This window comes from Ixodes scapularis, unplaced genomic scaffold (genome assembly GCF_016920785.2).
Source record: "Ixodes scapularis isolate PalLabHiFi unplaced genomic scaffold, ASM1692078v2 PGA_scaffold11__112_contigs__length_91849675, whole genome shotgun sequence".
In the NCBI taxonomy this organism is placed as follows: domain Eukaryota; kingdom Metazoa; phylum Arthropoda; class Arachnida; order Ixodida; family Ixodidae; genus Ixodes; species Ixodes scapularis.
This window is the reverse complement of record NW_024609837.1, coordinates 29,914,981-29,934,564: the sequence shown is the minus strand read 5'-3', so window position 1 is coordinate 29,934,564 and position 19,584 is coordinate 29,914,981. Positions and strand designations below refer to the sequence as shown.

Below are 19,584 nucleotides of genomic sequence, written 5' to 3'. Positions count from 1 at the left end.
AGCCCTAGAATTATCCCCTAAATTATCGAAAGGGTTGAATGAAGGAGCAATTGTCAGCCAGGTGGAACATACATATCTGTTTAGCGCTTCGGCAAGTTTTAGGTCTTTAACTAGGTGGCGCAAGCTGCCGCCCGGCTAAAAAGGTTCAGCTGCAGTAATTCATTCTTTCCACTCAGGGTGACTAACACGATCAATGTCTCTAAGTGAGTTCTTGTTATCCTAAGAAAAAATGGGGAGTATGGCAGGCAGTTGGAGCCGGTGAGCTCGTTGGTGGTAGCAGCGTTTCCTTCGCAAATGCTGCTGCCACCAACGAGGTAGAGGGGCTTAGAGTGGTGAACCGGGGTTCCGGTCTCCACTCAAAAGTGACCCCCCCCCCCCCCCCCCTCCCAAAGGCCGCTGCCATTGTATGCAAATGTCACTACTCGTCACGTGACCAAACCAAATACGTGACGTCCCGGGAAACATGGCAGCGCCCAAGCAGCGGCTGGCCCCAGCTGAGCCGGTGCACTGGCCGGAGCTTGTCGGATGCGTTATTCATTGTCCTTGGTCTCAGCGAGTTCATTTCAGATGCGGGCGCCGTCATATGAAGCCGGTCGAAAGCGACTTAAAAGTTCAGCGTGGTCTCTCGCGTAGGTATGACGTGGAGATAGGGAGGAGCGGTGTGCATATCGCTGGTGATCGACGGCGATATTACAACGAACCTTGGATTGATTCAGATATCGCAAGGATAAACTTTAACGTGACGTTTTTGTACTCTCGTTGACCATCTGAATTTTTGAGGTCTGCAGCGAAGCTGGTGCAATGCATTTGTATACACAGATTAGCTGCGGGAATTGCGCGAGTCGTGCTTGGCAGTGTGTAATCGAGGTGCCGCTTCGTTCAAAAGACCGAAGGCTCGCTTTGGTTGTGCGGCGCACCGGAGAGCTGCCTTGAAGCTGGTAGTTGCCGTGCCGTGCTAAATGATGAAGTGCTGCTTCCTAAATTGTTCCGGCGTAGACGTGCACTTTCACGGAGCACAGGTGTGCGGCGCACCGAAGAGCTGCCTTCAAGCTAGTATAGTTCTTGTGGCGTGCTAGGTGATACTGTGCTGCTTCTTAAATTCTTCTGGAGTAGACGTGCACTTTTACAGAGCACAGGTGTTGCAGTTGGTATTGAGTTCGCTAGTCTGCCGCACGTTTCGTCGACACAAACGTGTCATCAACACTCGTTACGCGAATTGCAAGCTGCATGGACATTTCATCGCGCGTGTATCACTAGGGCGCGTGTTACCTACCCAGCCCACCAGTTCACACCGCTTCGCGGCGACAGCCTGCAGCGGCTCATTACCAGAAAAGTGATCCCACATCCATTTCAGTTCAGTTCGTCCACGGCAGTCGTCAAAACCCCGAAGGAGGGGACTTGTTCGAACTGAATGCCACAAAAGCAATGCAGCTTCTTTACTGGTCAGGATAGACTCTCTTTTGTCAGTTTTATTGTATTGTCACGGATGCCTGCGCCAGTTCTGTTTTCTATGAATCTTTACTATTCTGGAAACTTACAGGCCATGCCCGGCTATCATCGTATGTCGTGGTGGAGGTACTGGGTACTTTACCCTTAGCATTTCACTCTGTGTCCTCAGCCGAGTTGCCCGACAATGGGACACGAGTGGCGGACTGTCCCGCGTCTTACACCCCCAGGGAGCCGTGAACCAAGTCCAATCTTAAGCCCGGCAGAAAACCCGCAGGACGAGCGTGTCCCACAAAAGCGAACCTCGCAAATATACCACGAAGAACCTTAAATCAGAGCCAGTTGCTGCTGCATGGAAGAACACCCCTGAATTCGGTCTCCCGCCAGAGAAACCGACGCGGACTAAGCCAATGATGGCAAATCCGTAGCAGCAAACCACGTCCGCTCCCACCATTGTTTGCATGGCATGCAAACAATGGTGGAGTCGGAGTGCACCTCGCACTCCGACGCCCTTTTACGGCAAGGTGCATGAAGACGTCGAGGATTGGATTGAACAATATGACCGTATCGCCCGCCACAATGGGTGGACAGGCGACCAGCACCTGCAGAGCCTATACTTGTCATGGAAGAAACAGTCAGGCACTGGTTTGAGAACCACGAATTCTTCTGCAGCGTCGTGGGAAGTTTTCAAGATCGAGCCGAAGCACACGTTCGTCAGACAACATGGACGAGAGACAGCCGAATACCTAATTCGGTCCAGGACACGGCCCCAGCGAGAAATTTACCACCTTCGTGGAGGATGTTTTGCACGTGATCGAGCGCCCGCGCCAACCCTCATGCTACAGAAGACAAAAAGTTGAGAATCCTTATGTCCCTTATGTTAGAAACAATCTTTTTGGCAGGCTTGTCAGGAACCCTCCGACAGCAGTCGAAGTGTTCTTCACCGAGGCTTCCAACATTGAACCTGCACTGCATGCCCGTGTCACTATCAACAACTCCCCAGCGTCTCGACACGTCGTCCAGCTGCAACTTTGACGCCAGCCTTTCATGCATTCGCGGCATGTTGTCTGGGAGGAGATTAGGAAGCTACTTCTGCCTCCAGTCACCCGGCTTTTATTTCGATTTCTGAGGTTCGAGAAGAAGTTCAACAGTTATTTCAATCGGAGACTTCTGCAAGCGAAGCGGCAACAGACAAACCGAGGGCACTCAACGTCGCAATGGCACGGCGACCGCCACCTGCTGCCCATTGGTATGCCCATTCAACGGGACATACCAACGCCGCAGTATTCCCGAAGTCGGGAAGAACCCGTGTAGGTCCGCACTGAACAAAGTACACCGAAGAAGACGGAAATGTTGCGAACGGACGACCAATGACCACTCTGCTGCCACTACGTGAGGTCGATCATTACCGGAGGTGCCCGTACCAATGAATGGGCCTGCGAGGGTCCGTGCCAAACGACCCTTGACCATGTCTCGAGAAGCGACCATCTTTGGCGGCCTCTGTCCCTGGTGCCGACACTACGCCGAAGCTCCTGATCTCTATCACCTCGACAGGAGGTAAGCACGACAAAGCAGGTGAGCAGCAATGCAATGACAGATGATTTGGTGTCCGTTGTCGTCCAAGGGCAATAATATTTTCCCAAAACCAATTATCTGTGTCCACTCCACGAAGCACACGATTTCCATCTTTGAGGGAGAATGCCGCTGAGTGGCTTAAAGAAATAAAATGGAATGGTTGGTCGTTCTCAAAATCTGGACACCAAGCATCACCCGACTTCACTCTGCCACAGGAGACTTACAGAAGTTGCAGTGGTCACGGCATGCAGAAAAAATCGCCACTGCGGAATGGAAGTAAAGTAGCTTGGATAAACAGCAAACATTGTTTCCAGCCATCAATTCAAGGGTGCAGCAAAAGACACAGCCAAGTAAGGAATACATGCCCGAACTTGCTACATTGACGCAGAAAGCTACAATGACAATTTGCGGATTAGAAGCCATCCTTGGAGCTTCAGTGCTTCAGATGTCAGCGGCTGCATATGACGTTTGATTGAAAAACGGCATCACTCAAAATCACCAGTCGACCAAACTGAACACCGACGTGCCACGAGCGTCGTCCGATAACAAGGAGCACAGGTTGTGTTGATACACTAAACAAGTATGCATCATATTCATACCCCAGCCATTATGCCTTCAGAGTCTAAAAAAAAAAAAGCGTTGTGTGTATGTTTATGCAGCCTAGAACTTGGGCTGCCTCAGTGGGCGTCTGATGTCACAGCTGTATATGAGAAATTTCGCCAGTGCAGTACAACCGCTAGCCTGGGGTCTTTAACGTTCATCACGCAGTAGAAACGTACGACCGCACGCCGGTACGATGCTCATCCAAATCGAAACGGGCAGGGGCCTTCAGAGTAGGCACAACAAGAATTGTGTTATTTTTACCTACATGGACCTGTGGGCATTATTAGAAGTTTTTTTTTATTTAGAAAACACTATGATAAGTGGAAAAAGAAAACGTCATTATCATCAATGGACAAAATATCTACCGGGAGGTCGTTCCACTTTCCCACGGTTTTGACAAAAATGAATTAGCAAAATTGTTAATCCTGTATGTGTGTACAGCAACCTTATTAGAATGATCACAATGAAAGGGGACGAAGGATGGCTCCTTAAGATAGGTGGCTTTATCAGTTCCTGTTTTGTTTCGAAATACACGGTAGAAGAATTTTAGTCTTAGTTTTTTTCTTCTACATTCGAGTGTTTCCCATCCCAGCATAGCTTTCATATCTGCCTGATTTTGAATTTGTTTTTAGTTTGTTGATAAGGAAGTCGTGAAAAGGGTCCCACACAACGCACGCTTAATCAAGGATCCTTCTTTCCAAAGAAAAATAAAGTGTTTCTTTAACGTTTCATGACGCGGATCTCGAATTTCGGCGGATAAAATGAAACATTTTACTAGCCTTTCCGATTGTACATTCTATCTGGTTGTTTCATTTTTAGGGGAACTGCAAATAGCACTTCTAGGTAAACATACCCGAACACAGTACATAAAAGGGAATTGCTGATTAGGTAGCTTTGTGCACCTTGCTTCTCGAGAAACGAATATGTTTGCATTTACTTAGATTTCGGCTCATTTTCCTTTGATTGCACCAAGAAGATAAAATGTTTATGTCGGTTTGTAATGTGGCATGATCGTCTGACGTGTTTATTTTCCTTTATAACACGCAGTCATCGGGGTACCGTTTAATATGAGAGCTTATATTTTCGGTGATGTCATTTATGTATATGAGAAGAAGTAAAGGCCGTAAGACACTCCCTGTGGCACACCCGACGTAACTCGAGTTGATGTGGATACAGTACCGTTTAGGACAACACGCTGCTCTTGACCTTCTTAATAATTTCGTATCCAGTTCAGGACGTCTGGATCTATGTTTAGCAAAGCCAATTTATACGATAATAACTGATAGGAAACGGTGTCAAATGCACTGCGAAAGTCTAACAACACGCGGTCGACATATTTCCTGCTGTCTAGTGATCTGGATACGTCATGATAAATTTCCACCAGCTGTGTGTTGCAAGAGTAACCGCTTCGAAAACCATGCTCTAAGGTCGAAAAGAAGTGTGTCGAATCCAGGAACGAGTAAAGGTTACTATAAATAATGCGTTTAAACAACTTACACCAAATCGATGTTAATGAAATAGGGCGATAATTTTCAACACTGGCCTTAGACCCGGATTTAAAAACAGGTGTGACGTTTTCCATCTTTCAATCCATTGGAACCATCCTGTGGGGTACTGGCGGTTTTTTTCGTTGTCTCCGATTTGCTTGAAATTTTGCGAAGCTCACCAACAAATATCGCTAAAATAGTGTCCCAAATATTATATAAAAATATTGTTTGTTTTTTTTCGCGAAGTTATTGAATTTACAGTTTTGGTCCTCACCGTGTTTTTTTCATACTGAAAGTCTCTACTGGCAACAAGGAAAGAGTGACGTCAGTGGAAAGCAGGATTTCACTCTTTCGACTGTAGTATTTGTTCCCAACTGATTCGAAGTAGTTTCAGGGTGTCAAATGTATGCTTTGGAAGCTCGCTCCAGTTCTCCCGCTCCAGCACAGAACAAATGATTGGCTTATTCTATTTTTTAGACTGCTTGCTCGACTGGTAAGCCTGCCTGCCACTGACGTCACGGCACTGAAAAGTGCGGGTATATTTGAATGTTTGTTTTTGCATCATTTTCATTTGCCGATTTGACAATACCTATTAGGAATTTGGCGATACTAAATAGCATACAGGAAAGGGTAGAGGCCGGGAAGTCAGAGAATATAGTTAGTTGAGAAGCTCAAAAATACCTGTGGAGTGCCCTTTAAAGAGACACTGACAACCCCCAAAAAAGATTTTTTTTTCGACAGGCGATTTAATGAGGTGTCACAATACTACCCAATTAATATTCCACAAGTTCAAATTATACATCGCTGTTCATGTTACTTTACATAGTAAACTTAAAAACACATAAAGGTGTAAAGCGCCCTTTATCCAATGTCTACAAGTCACGCTTGTTGATAGGTGTTGTTGGAGCCATAAAGTTATTATAATGTACGCTAGAGTTTCAAGTGGCGCTAGTGTGCTGACGAAAATTGAAGCAGACAGCAACCAGTCCAAAATTGACTTCCGGTAATGCATTTTTATGGGAAAGAGTGAGTGCATTTTCTCCCTGCGCTCGATCATCCCGAATAATTCGTACGTACTAGGTAGCTTGTAACATTTCTCAGTTAGACCGATATAATAATTGGTCAGTTACGGCGTTTCTCTTTCAAATTCATCGCATTAAAAACGGTGCTTTAGCGGCTCCGTACGTACATTTATGTGCACTCTCAGACACTGTTAGCGCGAACACGACGTCGGCGCTTTTCAGCGTGGGGGATATACGTGCCAAACGAACGAAGGACATTTGGAAATTAAGGGAGACGGCAAGAACTACGCAGCAACACTTTATCAGTAACTACCCGTGCATGTACGATCAAAATAAATTGAAGGCCACGTAATATATTCCGATTTTAAATAATAAGTATACCGCTTTGTTCTTTCTGCTTGTGAGGATGTGCGAAGATGTTTGTTCTGCGTTGAAAACATCACCCGCACGCTCAAAATCTTTGAGAACAAGCGCCCCATAAAAGCTGCCCGGCAGAGAAAACAATACGAAGAGACACCCTTTCATACCCCATAAACTTTACTCTTTATTTGAATGTTTTTATCCGCTCATGCACGACGGGATCATTTTCATATAGTGACAGGACTGCCATATTATAAATATATAAACGTCACCGGGATGCTGGCGAGCCTTCACTCACTCTATATTCCTTTCCATTGTTATTTCGCTTTGAATCGTCACTTGTTTTTACACACCTGCTGCGCAACACACGTTTGGGACTGAAATATAGCGAAGTTAAACATCGTTCACTGATGAAGAAAAATGCGCTAACTAAAGCAATTACTGTTTTACAATGTTAATTAAGGTACATACTATTCAGTACGACCCAAATAACCAAAACGTTCCGTGTTATTATCCGGCGAAGAGGCAAAATGCATGCCCGTTTTCCCATAGGAATGCACAGGAGCACCGCAAAAGTAGACTGGTTGCTGTCTGCTTCAATTTGCTTCACGGAAGTTGCATGGACAGTAGCGCCAGTTGAACCTCTAGCGTACATTATAATAACTCTACGGTTGAAGCATTACACCTGTTTGTGACTAACTTTGAAATGTATACATTACACCTTTGCTATATGCGTTTTTTTAATGTATACACCTTTATATTAGACTATGTGCGAAATTGCTTTGTGCTTTGACAACACTGAAAGCGTCGCCATTTTAATGTTGACAAGCGTCGTTGGTATGAAAGCACTTTGGAGGCATCAGAGACAACCATACGGGCAGTGTGCGATGGCGCACTGCCCGTATGGTTTCCACCTTAAGACCATGAAATGTGGACGAACAGTTTAAACAACCTACCGCAACTCTCTGACGAAACTCTGGGAGGCCGCGCACGCTGACGACAACCTCGTTGAAGGAGCAGAGCAGGTCCTACACCTTCGTTGTGGAAGCTTACACACTGCGGGTTGTCGCCAGCGCGCAAAGGCTTCTGAGATTTACGTCAGACAGTTGCGGTAGGTTGTTTAAACTGTTCGTCCACATTCCATGGTCGGAAGGCGGAAAACACAGCTGCCGCGTCATCGCACACAGCACGTACGGTTGTCTCCAATGCCTCCACCGTGCTTCAGTACCGACGACGCCCACCAACATTAAAATGGCGACGCTCTCAGTGTTGTCAGAGCACCAAGCAATGTCGCACAATGTCTGTTCCGAAGCGTCACACCAATGGAGAAATGCTGTCTCTCTTCTCTATGGGATCATACAGTTCTGCCTTTATCAACCTTTTTAGAAAACAAATACATGCAGCCTCGGAGTGCACTCGGGCTACATATGACACTTCAAATGTTTTTCATAGCTAGACAGCGCTCTAACGATATAAGTACATTCAAAAAGTCATGTGCAGCTGAATCACTCTTCAACGCTGTTTCTAATTGCTTTCTAAAAAAAAAAAAAAAAAAAAACGTTTGACACGTCAGAGGAATCTATGGCACTACACAGAAAGGTAACAGGATTAAAAGCGTCATAAATATGGTTTCACTTTTCTTAAAAAAAAATTTGTGTGGATTTTATTTTACATGTTTCCTTTTGCATACGGCTGGTTTAACTGATTGTAAGACGCCGCCAGTAAGCCCAATGTGGCTTAGCCAGGTCTGACGTAACCTACGTTTTGTTGATTTGCAATAAAATTATTATTATTATAAAAAAATATCGATGTGCATGCTTGTCAGTCAAGAGTGCCCAGATCTTTGGGCAGAATGCGAGGTTATTTGAACCAGTAAATTTTGTACAGTACATGTGTTGCACTGCAGAGAAAAGGTGTGCAAAAGGAGGGACTCATATTCAACAAATACACCATAAGATTTCATACGCAAACATTACAGCCAAGCTTTGGTTTCCCAATAAAAATCGATTTTTATAATCAGTTTTGCTAACTCAACAATAAAATAAAAACGCAAAATTTAGAAGCAATACAATTGATTAATTTTATTAGTTCAAGAGCGCTTTGAATAAGTAAAAGAGCAATTAAAAGAAAGCTCTTTCTGTCTCCAAGTGACTATTAGCGCCGAAATGTTTCGGTGGCACTTTCTTAAGGTTTCCGTTCGTGACGTCGAGAAGAGGATTTGCCTCACCGTGACGTCGCGAGTTGTGACCTTGGCTACTTATTATCAGTGGCGAACTAAGTTCGATTGCGTGTGTAAAAAGCACGATAGAAGCTTGTAGTCATCGCATTCTTAAAATAACACCCTACAAGTTGATCGTCTGCCATCGTTTCCGTCGACGAAAGAAAAAATATTCCAAATAGACATCGTAGTGGGCGTTTGGCCCATCACAAATGCCAACCACAACTACGGTTTTGGTCGCCCGTGTCGCCCATAACCCCTCCCGTTTATTTTTCTTCGACTGAGACGTTCCTTTGTGCGTTATTCTTTTCGTCTTGAAAGTCTTTTTAAACAACGTATGTCCGTCCGTGCGTTCTACCGCCGTGTTTTCTTGTTGATAGTTATAGCGATCGGAAACTCCGCGGTTTGCAGAGTTCAAAGCCTAAACTATGAAAAAATGTAGCCACTTGTAATTTTCAGCAAAATCCTCCCCTTTTTTCTAATTAGACTTGCCTCCCCCCTTCTCCCCCCCCCCCCCCCCCCCCACCTAGCCCTGCTTTCTGAAGAACATGCATGCCTACGATAAGTCCAGTCTGACCCCGGTCTATTATTTTACTGGAGTCCATTCCGGCAAAGTTGAAAGAAGGTGTCTGCAGGCAGAACTACATTCTCCTCTGTAACATATGTAATATTACCTGAACACCTTTCCCGAAGCCCCCCCAAAAAAAAGATATAGCTCGTTGAAGTGGTGCAATTCATTCGTGTGTCAAACACTTGCCAAACACCATTATAGGTGTCTTGAAGTTTAGGCGTCACGCCACGGCCTGTCTTTTTCAGACTGGGAGTGACTCTAGCGCCTTCTTTGTGCACCGAGATAGTAAACACACACAAGCAAACACAGTCATGGAAGACGTGTCGTTCAACTAGCATCTATTAAGTCTAGACAGATAATTCCCTGAAAGTCTAAAAAGCTGCCTCCAATCACGGTCCAGCGGAGCCAATTTTCCGGATTGCCCGTTGAATATTTTTGTCTGAATCTTAATTGCAAGATCATAGGTGAGTTCAGCCGCACCATATATTAAGAAATAAATACCGAGGCCCCTCGCGTAAGAACATATCATAAAGATAAATAACAACTTTGAGGAGGAAAAGATTTAATATTAGGACATTTCGCGACATAGCGTCCAAGCGTCAATTTAGCTACGATTCTGCTTTTCTCGTAATCCGGGCTGCTTCCCGCTTTTGGACACGCCTGCCGAGAAGGCTTCCTCAACAACATCTTCGCTAAGGAAGGCAATTTCCAAAACCCTTTTTTTTTTCTGTGGGGCGGGTCCTTTCCTCATTAATAGTGTCGGCTTTTCATCGCCTCATCCGGGGCGGTAAAGGAACTCCTTTCGCCCACAAGCTGACAGCCCGGTGGAAGCTACGCGCTCGCTATACTCCAATCGCACGTCTACCCTTTCGCTGCGTACCACGCTCTCCTCGGGTGTTTTCGGGAGCATGATCACGCGACGAGAGGTAGTCGTAGGACTGGTTCAGCGAACACGTAGCTTCCACCGCACCGCCAACTCGGTGGTAAACATAAAAGTTCGTTCCGCCGGACCAGCTCGGGCGTCAGCGAGTGAATGGGCGTCCCGCTCCGGTGGGTGGTCGGGAAGCATTACGGGTCGTTTATCAAACTGCGCTGACGGCCGTACAGGCGGCGGCTCGGTGAGTGCTCCGCCGCCCGGTCAAGCCGCGTCTTTGAGCAATTAGGCCGGAGCCGCCGCGGTTCCCTCAGGATGCGAGGAATTGGCGCCGCGCTGAAAGATGTCAAGCTGCGAAGTTGCCCGCTGAACTTTCGTCCCATCTGGATTCGGGACACGCTTAGCATTGTTGGCGTTCTGCGGTTCGCCGTAAGCGCCGACGTCGTTAGTCACCGATGCCGCGAAGGCAAGGTACCTCGATGCTGCGCTGTCGTGTCTCGTGCTCGCGACGGCATGTCGAGCTTCGTTCCCCTTCCGAACACAGCCGACGACCCGACGGAGGCAATCAACACCAAAAGTGCATCGACGCGGCGCTAATCGCCTTTGTACGTTTGCTATCGCCGGATAAACAAATCATGCGCAGCGAATCAGCCGCGGTCCTCCGCTTTTCCTTTTTTTTTAGTAGAATTCACTCCCCGCTAAGACACGACCATCGAAAGAGGTGACTTGTCATTGCGGTCTGACTCGAGTTGAATCTAGAGTAAACGCGTACTGCAAGAATGTAATGAAATCGCATGAAATGGCTCATCACGACAAGTCAACAAGCGAATATTCTCGTGTCATCTCTCCTCTGATTGTTGAGCCATTCGAAACGAGGCAATGCCGAGGACGTTAATTGTTACATGGCAAGCCCTGCTTGCCAAACAACACTTCACGTCCTCGGCGTCGACTAGGGCCTCTGAAGCGATAACATGTACACCATACCAATAGAACCGGTATCCTACTGCATCGTGGTGATGTAATCATAGCCGCAATTCAGATGCAATAGACCAAATGACGAAAATAATCCCTGGAGAAGGGGAACAAAAGGGACAAAGGACAAACACAAATCTCGAAACACAGCTAGGGATTATTTTCGTCATTCGTGTCCAGCTCGCCTGCACCTTTGCCAAGGTATATGTACATGGGTAGCGAAGCTTCCATAGAAGCCCACATGTCGAAAAAATGGCGGCCCATGGAGCTGCTTTAGCGCCATCTATGAGTCGTGGGGACACTTCCGGCGGAACAAAAAATCAACAGGAAATGACGACACTTCCGGAAAAAAACGTGACGTCATGCGTGCGTGCGGTTTGGCGCGAAAATTAAACAAAACTAATTCCATAGATCACAGGTAAATGAACGACATATACACTAAAAAGAATCAAACATAGCTCCATGTTTGAGCTTTGTTTGATACTTTTTAGTGTATATGTCGTTCTTTTTACCTGCAGTCTCGGGTTTTTCTTGGGGTGTTTACACATTGTGTTTACTCTATACTGGAATACTGGATCGTTTACACCCTTATTTGCCCTTGCTTTTATATTTTGTTCGAAATGTTTTTTTTCTGCAGCCGACTTTGTTAGCCGACCTGCTATGAGAGTAGTTTCATTTCGTCACACCATCGTGTCTTTGCACAGTGGTCAAACTCCAGCCGCAGTGTTTTGCTTTTTGTTCCTTCAGGATCCCTGGGAAATATGTGAGAAACCTTAAAGCAAATTATGTAATGTCACAAAAAAGAGTGAATCAAATCGCTGGAGTGTGTTGGGCGTATGAAATACACAACAGTAACTCTAATGCAAGTCCAACGTCGCTTTAACAGTCGCGTTTTATTTGTTTTATTCACTTACAATCATTCACTTAGATTACTTACTAGAATTATACAATCGGTATCAACTATTTTCAAAAGGTCATGGTCAAAGAAAATTAGTAGATATGTACATAAGGCACACTGTTATAACATAAGACATTGTACAATCGGCTGGATGTTGTGAGGACATTGACAGTTGATAGGCAGCCACTAATAACTCGGAGGTTCCACAGTGTTCCGACGACAACTGAGGCCACAACTGCAATACACAGAAAAGTTACACTTTTCTACACATTCCTTGGGCAAGGTACCATAATGCTAAACATATCTTAACTTGCATCTGCTGGTGCTGCTACACTGCAACGCAGCGATTGTTTGGTGCAGGTCAAGGAAGCCAAGTGGAGTAAACCCTCTTGGAGCCCTGTGGTATGCTGCACTTCATAAGCCAGTTTTGCTTCACAGCTTTAAACTCTATATATGTAAATAAGTTAGAAGACTACATTACTGCTCAAGAAACCGAAGAAAATGAAAGGCTCGAATAGAACATGCCTGCACTGCTTTGAAAAGTACTCTAGGTGGTCTCACATACGTAGTCTGCGCACTTGCTGCCTAGCTTTACACTTTGCTACTGTAACAAATAGTCAGCCTTTTTTTTCCTCGCGAACCAGTGCAGAATGACTCTGGCAATCAGAGAAAACAAATTATCATAAACACTTTCGTCACATACAGTCAGAGACTTTGAAATCTTCTGGTTAAAAAGGACACAAAGAGCCCGCCCTACGTTCTCCTTTGAAATTAGGTTGTTGATACATGTCTCGAAGACTTCCTCACAAGCTTCAACAAATAATATGAAAGAAGCAGAAGGAACTGAGAGGATTCCAAAGTGGGAGTCGGCAGTTCCTTTCACACTCAAATACAAGAGCACTTGATTTCCCTCAGAAAAACACGCATTTTCTGTCCTCAACTCATATTTCTGGGATGTTCCTACACAGGAATGAACCTTGAGGAATTTCGATGCCAGCCACCCAGCAAAATAAACCATGTTGCTCTCTTCTATTGTCAAAGGGTAGTTTGAAGGCGAATCGTCTGCCGTGGTAAGAAAAACTGTGCTTCCTAAGGCAAGACGAGGAGAAGGTGCCAAAAGGCCTGCTGGGAACGTAGCAAGGAGAGACATGTCATCAGCACAGTTTGATTTTTCTGACAGCTTGAATAGGTTTCTAATCAAGAGGTGCCTGAAGGCAGCCTGAAATTGACGGAAAGTGGAGTTCGTGTTTGCACCTGATTTTGAACGTATAACAGCAAAAGTGTTTTCAAAGGTGTCCTGGTTCAGATGGCGGTTTAAAAGGTGGGAAAAACCGCAATTAACCGCGAGGTGATTGCTCAGCAGTAGTAGAGACCTAACTGTTAAGCAGAAGCCACGAATGCAGTGCGGCTGCCTTCCACATCCGAGTACTTGCAGGCTCTTAAAAACCAGAATGCACTCTTTCAGAAACTCCTCATGGATAGAGCCGTTACAGGTTGCAGAGGCATATGGCGTCTTTGAAAATTTCTGCGAGCTATTTAGGCTGTCAAAGAGACTGTCGATTCTTTCAGCGAATCTCGCTGTGTGAACAGCTGTGGCTGGCTATTGCTAAGAAGTAACAAGGGCATACATTGCAGCTGAGCAGTGATTGCTAAACACTTGAGCTGCTAGCTTCACCGACATCTTTGACGAGAAGGTCAAATTAAAATGCTTCTCCTTCAGCTTTGGCATAGAACCGATCTCAAGTTTACGGTCCTTTTCATAAGCTTCCTTGATGTAGGAACTTTTCACTATGTAATCACCAAATTTTTAGCCGTATTTAAATAACACGTTTCTTAGTCACTCTAAAAGGTGCGGAGCATCGAAAAGGAAAAAAAAGTGGCTTGCCATTGATCTCTACGTAAGGCTTTTCGGCAGTTACGTTGCTTGAAAAAGAGACACGTTCTGGCACCGTTCATCGCATACAACAGCTACCGGCTTCAGGCCAGCGTCCACAAGGGCGCTGTAGCACTGGAAAAATAGATCTTTTAGTACATCTGAAGGTGTGCCTTTGTGAGCAAAAAATAGCCAAGCGGCTGCTTCCACGGTGTTCCGACTCCTTTCGCCATGAACATGAGAGCCTTATTTGCCAGTTTTTTGCCTTGCTGTCCACTATGTTCTTTAAGTCTTTCAAACCTGTCAGACGAGGGGTTGTATGAAAGCTCTTTCTTGATGTGCATTTCATCAAAGACTATGCTGCAGGCCCGATCGGCTCGAGGAAAAGAAGCTGCCCGCCTCTTTATCAGCTCGAAAATGCCAGGGTAAAATCCAATCTTTAGTGGCACACGCTGAAGCCATAGCTGCAGTGACCTTACTGATGGCAGCCTGAGCAGTCGCCTGCAATACTTATAGCCTTTGGGGCTATGAAAGTAGAGGCCTGAAGCCAAGGCTTTGTTGTGGCTGCACCATCTCTGGCCAAACCGGCTCACATTGTTCATTCTAAGCTGGGCTTCAACGAGTGCGGCGACACGAGGAGACACATGAACGCGGACACTCTCAACGACTTCGGCAACAGTCCTCATCTGACGTTGTCATTGCAGCCTCCTTTGCAGCCTCTTGTTACGCTCTTGAAGCTGTCGCACCTTGGCTCTCAGGCGTTCACCTTCTTGTTGCCGATGCTGCGGCTTTTGCAGGGTGCTGCAATTTGGCAAATGACCCAGATTAGGCCTCCAAGAAAAACTTGCATTCGCCATCAATTTATTAAATGTGTAATCTATTCACGCTCAAGAACATTCCTCAATGATCTGAAGTGTCTTTAAACAAGAACCGCAAGTTTGACAAACTACACATGCAATTCAAGTTTAGGAAAGCAACAGTACATCTTTATGTTGGACTAGGTGCTTCATGTTGGCCAGAGACCTGATAGTCCAAAAAGACAAAGGCGCACACAGAAACATGCAAGTCAGAATAGGCATCCAAATGGTGAAATGCATTTTCTTAAAGCTTGACCATACCTTACTTATGCCCATGGCATTGTAACAGTGAAGCGCTCGCACAACAGGCGACTAAAGTTTGGCAGATAGGACAAGGGACCATGACAGGCTCAGCATCACACACATATGACCACGGCAGCTTTTCGATAACTTTAAAAAACACTGTCTTACGTGAGGTTTTGCGGGAAGACTTATGATTCAGTGAAACCGGTTCAGCTGTTTTGATTTGACGTTGTTAACACCTGCGTGTGGAACTTTTTTTTGTCTTTTTGTGTGCTTGACAATGACAATACCGTGAAACAAAAATGTGGTGAACTTTGAACAAACTTCGATTTGTAGCTGCCAGCTAGTAGGTCTGGTGTTATGTGACCCCTTCCGTCGTCTGCTCTCAAGATAAAGTTTAGTATCCCCTGGTGTTTTTTGAGCCTTCGCTTTTTATTTTTGCGGCCTGATCTTTTGTAACTTCACAAAAAAAAAACTGCAAAAGAAAAAAGTTTGCATTATAGAAAGCACTCACATTTGTGAGAAGGCCCAGCAGCACAGCCAGAGAGAGAGTCTCTAGGCGACGGTGAAGAAACCAAAATCTCCATGTCAGCCACGTCCGCGCTGGACTCTTGAGCAGGAGCAGCATCTTGACGTAGAGCGTAGCTGTGATCAACCGCAAAAAATGAAAGAAAGAACGAAAAGCTTTTGTAAGAACTGCAAGTAAGAAAACAAGTTCAACAGAGTGGAAAGTTGGACGAGTTGGTCGTTCATTTAAGCTTGCAGAAACAGTGCCTCTCTGTGTACTTTTACTGCGCCTGTCTGTATACTCCTTGTTTCCTGTTTTACGTCAAGTTGCGCTGTTTCTACCACTTGAGAAAGCAAGCTCACAAAGAAAAGGGAATAAAAAAGATAGCACAAGCAATATTCGGCCACTACTCATTATTGGCCACTAGTCGACTGTTCTCTAGTAAGGTGCACGAGTATGTGTGGTCCAATGAAGCCACAGAAATCCGCTCTGCAAATTTAATGTGAACTTAGCAAAGGAGAAGAGGAAGTCCTCCCTTATTCCCCTATTTGAATGCATAAAAAGTATATTCACCTTCTTTTATGACAGGTTTAAATCAAAAGACTGGTCGTTGCAGGGTGACTACAGGAACTCCACCAGTCTGAGTGGCCGGAGTGTGTGCAGCTCGATGAGGCTGGCGAAATCCTCTCTGCAAATTTAGCGTGAAGTTGGCCATGGAATAGTAGTTGAATTCCTTCCTATGTGTCTATTCTAACACACGACAAAAAAAAATCACCTTGTTCCCACGAAAGTTTCATTTCGGAAGACTGGTCGTCAGGGTGACTACAGAAGCTCCGCGAGTCTAAATTGCCGAAGCATGTGTAGCTCAATGAGGGTGTCACACTCACCTCTGCAAATTTATGGTGAATGCGCCTATTTTAACACAAAATGTAAATCACTTTCTTTCATGGGCAGCTTTATTATGGAAGACTGGGTGTCGGCAAGGCAAAAGATGCTCTGTGACGTTGATTATGTCACCTCAAGTAAAACATGTCATTATAAACGGGCCTGAAATGAACTTCTAGCAGTACCTCTGTCCATGTTCAACCAGCTTTTCAAAGCTAATCTCACCTAGTTCTTTTGCAAAATGCTCAAGTCACGAAGACCATGAGGTAATGCAGTGGTGCTGGCAGTTGCTGCCACTTTATGTTAGTTTCAGTGAAAAAGCTCACCATGCAAAACTGCTGAACCTAGAGAGCTTTTGCTGGAAATGTCGCCATGTGTCGTCCCTGCAAATAATATAAAAATGTTATGAGCCTACAAAAGCAATATTTCAACCCCATGTGGTAAACATTTTTCTAAGAGCGGGTTAACCATGCTTAGTCACAAAGTGCACGGAAGATTTATTGGTCTGCTTACTTTTTGTGGGAAGCACACTTGGCAACGCATTGTGACGGAGGTGTCCAGGGCGCAGGAGAGCTGACTCCTCGAAATGCAAGGAGCAAACTACCCTGCCTCGTGGCTGCCATGGAGTCTTCCCCTGTAGACTTCGGTTGTTGCAGAACCGAACCCAGGCTTCGCGCCTGCAGATAAGGCATGGTGCTATGAGGGTGCCATGAATACTACGAAAAGAAAATGTAGCCAAAATGTCCACAAACCAAAGCAAATCAGTGCAAGAACCTTAACAAATGCATGACATCACTGCTCTGTGTACACCATAAAGAGTAAAAACACGAGTCTTACGCACAGATGCCCTATTATATATCTGTGTTGTACCACTGATAACCACGCCGATTATCACGACACTAGGATCCTCAGAGCCAGGCCGGTACAGGTAAATTTTAATGTCGTGGGCACTTTTATAATGAGGGCACACAACGCTGCGAAGTCAGAGTGATTTCGAACTTAAAAGATTCCTACATAACATATTACGCCTTCAGGTGTAGTTTCTTGTGCACATCCAGACAACCCTAATAGCTTTAGGTAAAACTAACATGAGTTAAGAGGAGAACGAACAAGGGGCATACATCACAGAGCAGGCACGTCACTGACAGTAGCGAAGTCTCACCTTCGAGAGTCGAGGGGAAACCGGTGCAGCGAGATGCCAGCCGTGCGGGTGTTGCTTTCCCAGATTTCCACGGAGCACCGTTTCTTTGCGTATCGCGCTGTGCTCATCGTCGCAAAAGACGCTGAGCCCCTTGGGCGCAGTAGCGTCCAAGATCCAGGCGCACGACAGCCGAGTTCCCGCGCAGGTAACTGGGTTAATCACGCCCGAGCAAACAACAAAACTCCCGAAACGGTGTTAGCTGCCGCTAAAACAATTAAAAGCGAAGAGCACGTGGAGGCCCAACCACAAGCAAGCAGACGGACGTCAGCAGACTGCCTTTCCGCGCGCCACGAGGTCTACGAAAAACTGCAAATATCGCTATTGCTAGTCGGCCTTTTTGCTAGTGGCGTACAGAGGACGCTAATAAGAAGTATGCATAATATTATCAAAAACAAAGACAGTTTTGAATTTTGTACCGCGTTAAATATGATTGATATTATCTAATAATTATATTTAGCTTGTTTAAAAATACCAATGATTATACTTCTAGTCACAAACTAATTAATTTTAATAATGTTTGTCCCCACCTCTCCTAGTCGCGCTTCAATCGCATCATTCACGTGACCCTCCAGGTCGATGTCGCTGGCGATTTGTTTTGAACCGCTTTTTGGCCGAAGCTTCGCTACCCATGTACATATACCTTGCCTTTGCATTTAAATGCATTATAATCAATAGACCCTTTTAAAAACCTCATCATGCAACCATGGCGGTTGCTATTGTTAGAGAACAGGCCGGGGGTGATGTTTTAAGTCTTTTTGCCAGCACCTGCTAAGCCGGAGGGCCTAAAGTCATCCTTGTGATATCCCTAATCGCTTGGTGATAGCTACGAAATTGCAGAGGGTGAGCAAATTGCCGAGTGAAAGAAATCATGCTTTTTGTTTTTAATTTCTAGGCTAGGTGGCGCACGCTACCGCCCGTTATAAAGGGTACAGTCGTTAGCATCCATCCATTAATCCAAGCATTCATTGTGCACAAAGCGTGTGACTGGATCCAAGGATCCAAGTCTTCGCCGAGCTATGACGCGGCACTCGTTTCCGTTCCGAAGTGAGACGAATTTACGTCGCACGCCGTAGCGGCCTTCGGAATCGATACATGCTCAGACTACGCGTGCCAACAATGGCTGACTCGAATAATTCGCGCAACAGCGCGCAATTTCGAAAATGGCCTATTAAACCGCAGCGAGCACCAAAAGATCCCCATGGTTTCACACCCCTACGTTTATCAGTTCATATAGAATTATCATTATGGTTAGGTTCCCAGCGGGCACGTGGAGGAACCCATTGTTTTTAGACAGTTCTACAAAAACTTTTTTTTTTAACGTTTTAAGTTGTTTTATTTTTAGACTGTTAATCTCGTTAGCAGCTGCTTCAACGTTTCGAGTTGTTTCGATTCTTGAAAGGGTGCGTGTTATCCGGGCTTACTCCTCCGTGGCTCTGCTCTATACTCGGTGCTATGCGACCGTCCTTTCGAGCTACTTTGTACCGGCCTGCACTTTACGTAATCGACAAATCACGTCTTGGTTCTTGTGATCAACGCTTGACGAGTGCTGCTTCGAATTCTCACGACGACTTTCGCCACACAGGGAAATTTTTACACGCGGAGAATGGGGAATGGGGACGGGAGGGATAATGACGAACAGTAATTTCTTCTGTACCGACTCTCCAGGGCTGACAGTTTTATGTTAAACCAGCTCGCCCGCATGTTGCTCGACGTTCGCGTTCTTCCCTTTCCTTACATATCTGTTTGCTGGAGTGAAGAGTTACCACTTCATTACAGACAGTGTTCTTGTCGTCGACCCAGTCTGGGTCCTCAAACTGTCTGGTTCCTCAAAATACGTTGCGTGTAAGTTTAGACAGCGGGAAGCAGGCATGTACGTAACGCGTTGCCAGGAGCGCGTTGTTTGTACCAAGTTACTTTTTTCGGTAACCAATTAAAGACTTAGTTGCTTCTAAGAGAAGGAACGAATAACACATTTTCGTTTCCTTTTGATG

General features: G+C 45.5%; 1 protein-coding gene and 1 long non-coding RNA gene across 3 annotated transcripts in view; one reads left to right on the top strand and one right to left on the bottom strand.

Annotated features, from left to right (window-relative positions):
* Window positions 1-19,584, top strand: part of LOC8025057 (cardioacceleratory peptide receptor) — a 222,653-nt gene that overhangs the window by 108,588 nt on the left and 94,481 nt on the right. The gene's annotated exons all lie outside the window — the stretch shown is intronic.
* On the bottom strand, window positions 16,746-17,573 carry LOC115312502. The gene is made up of 3 exons (XR_005717082.2): window positions 17,555-17,573; window positions 16,906-17,069; window positions 16,746-16,775 (listed from the first exon to the last, which is right to left on the bottom strand). It is a non-coding gene; the product is annotated as an uncharacterized LOC115312502 (long non-coding RNA).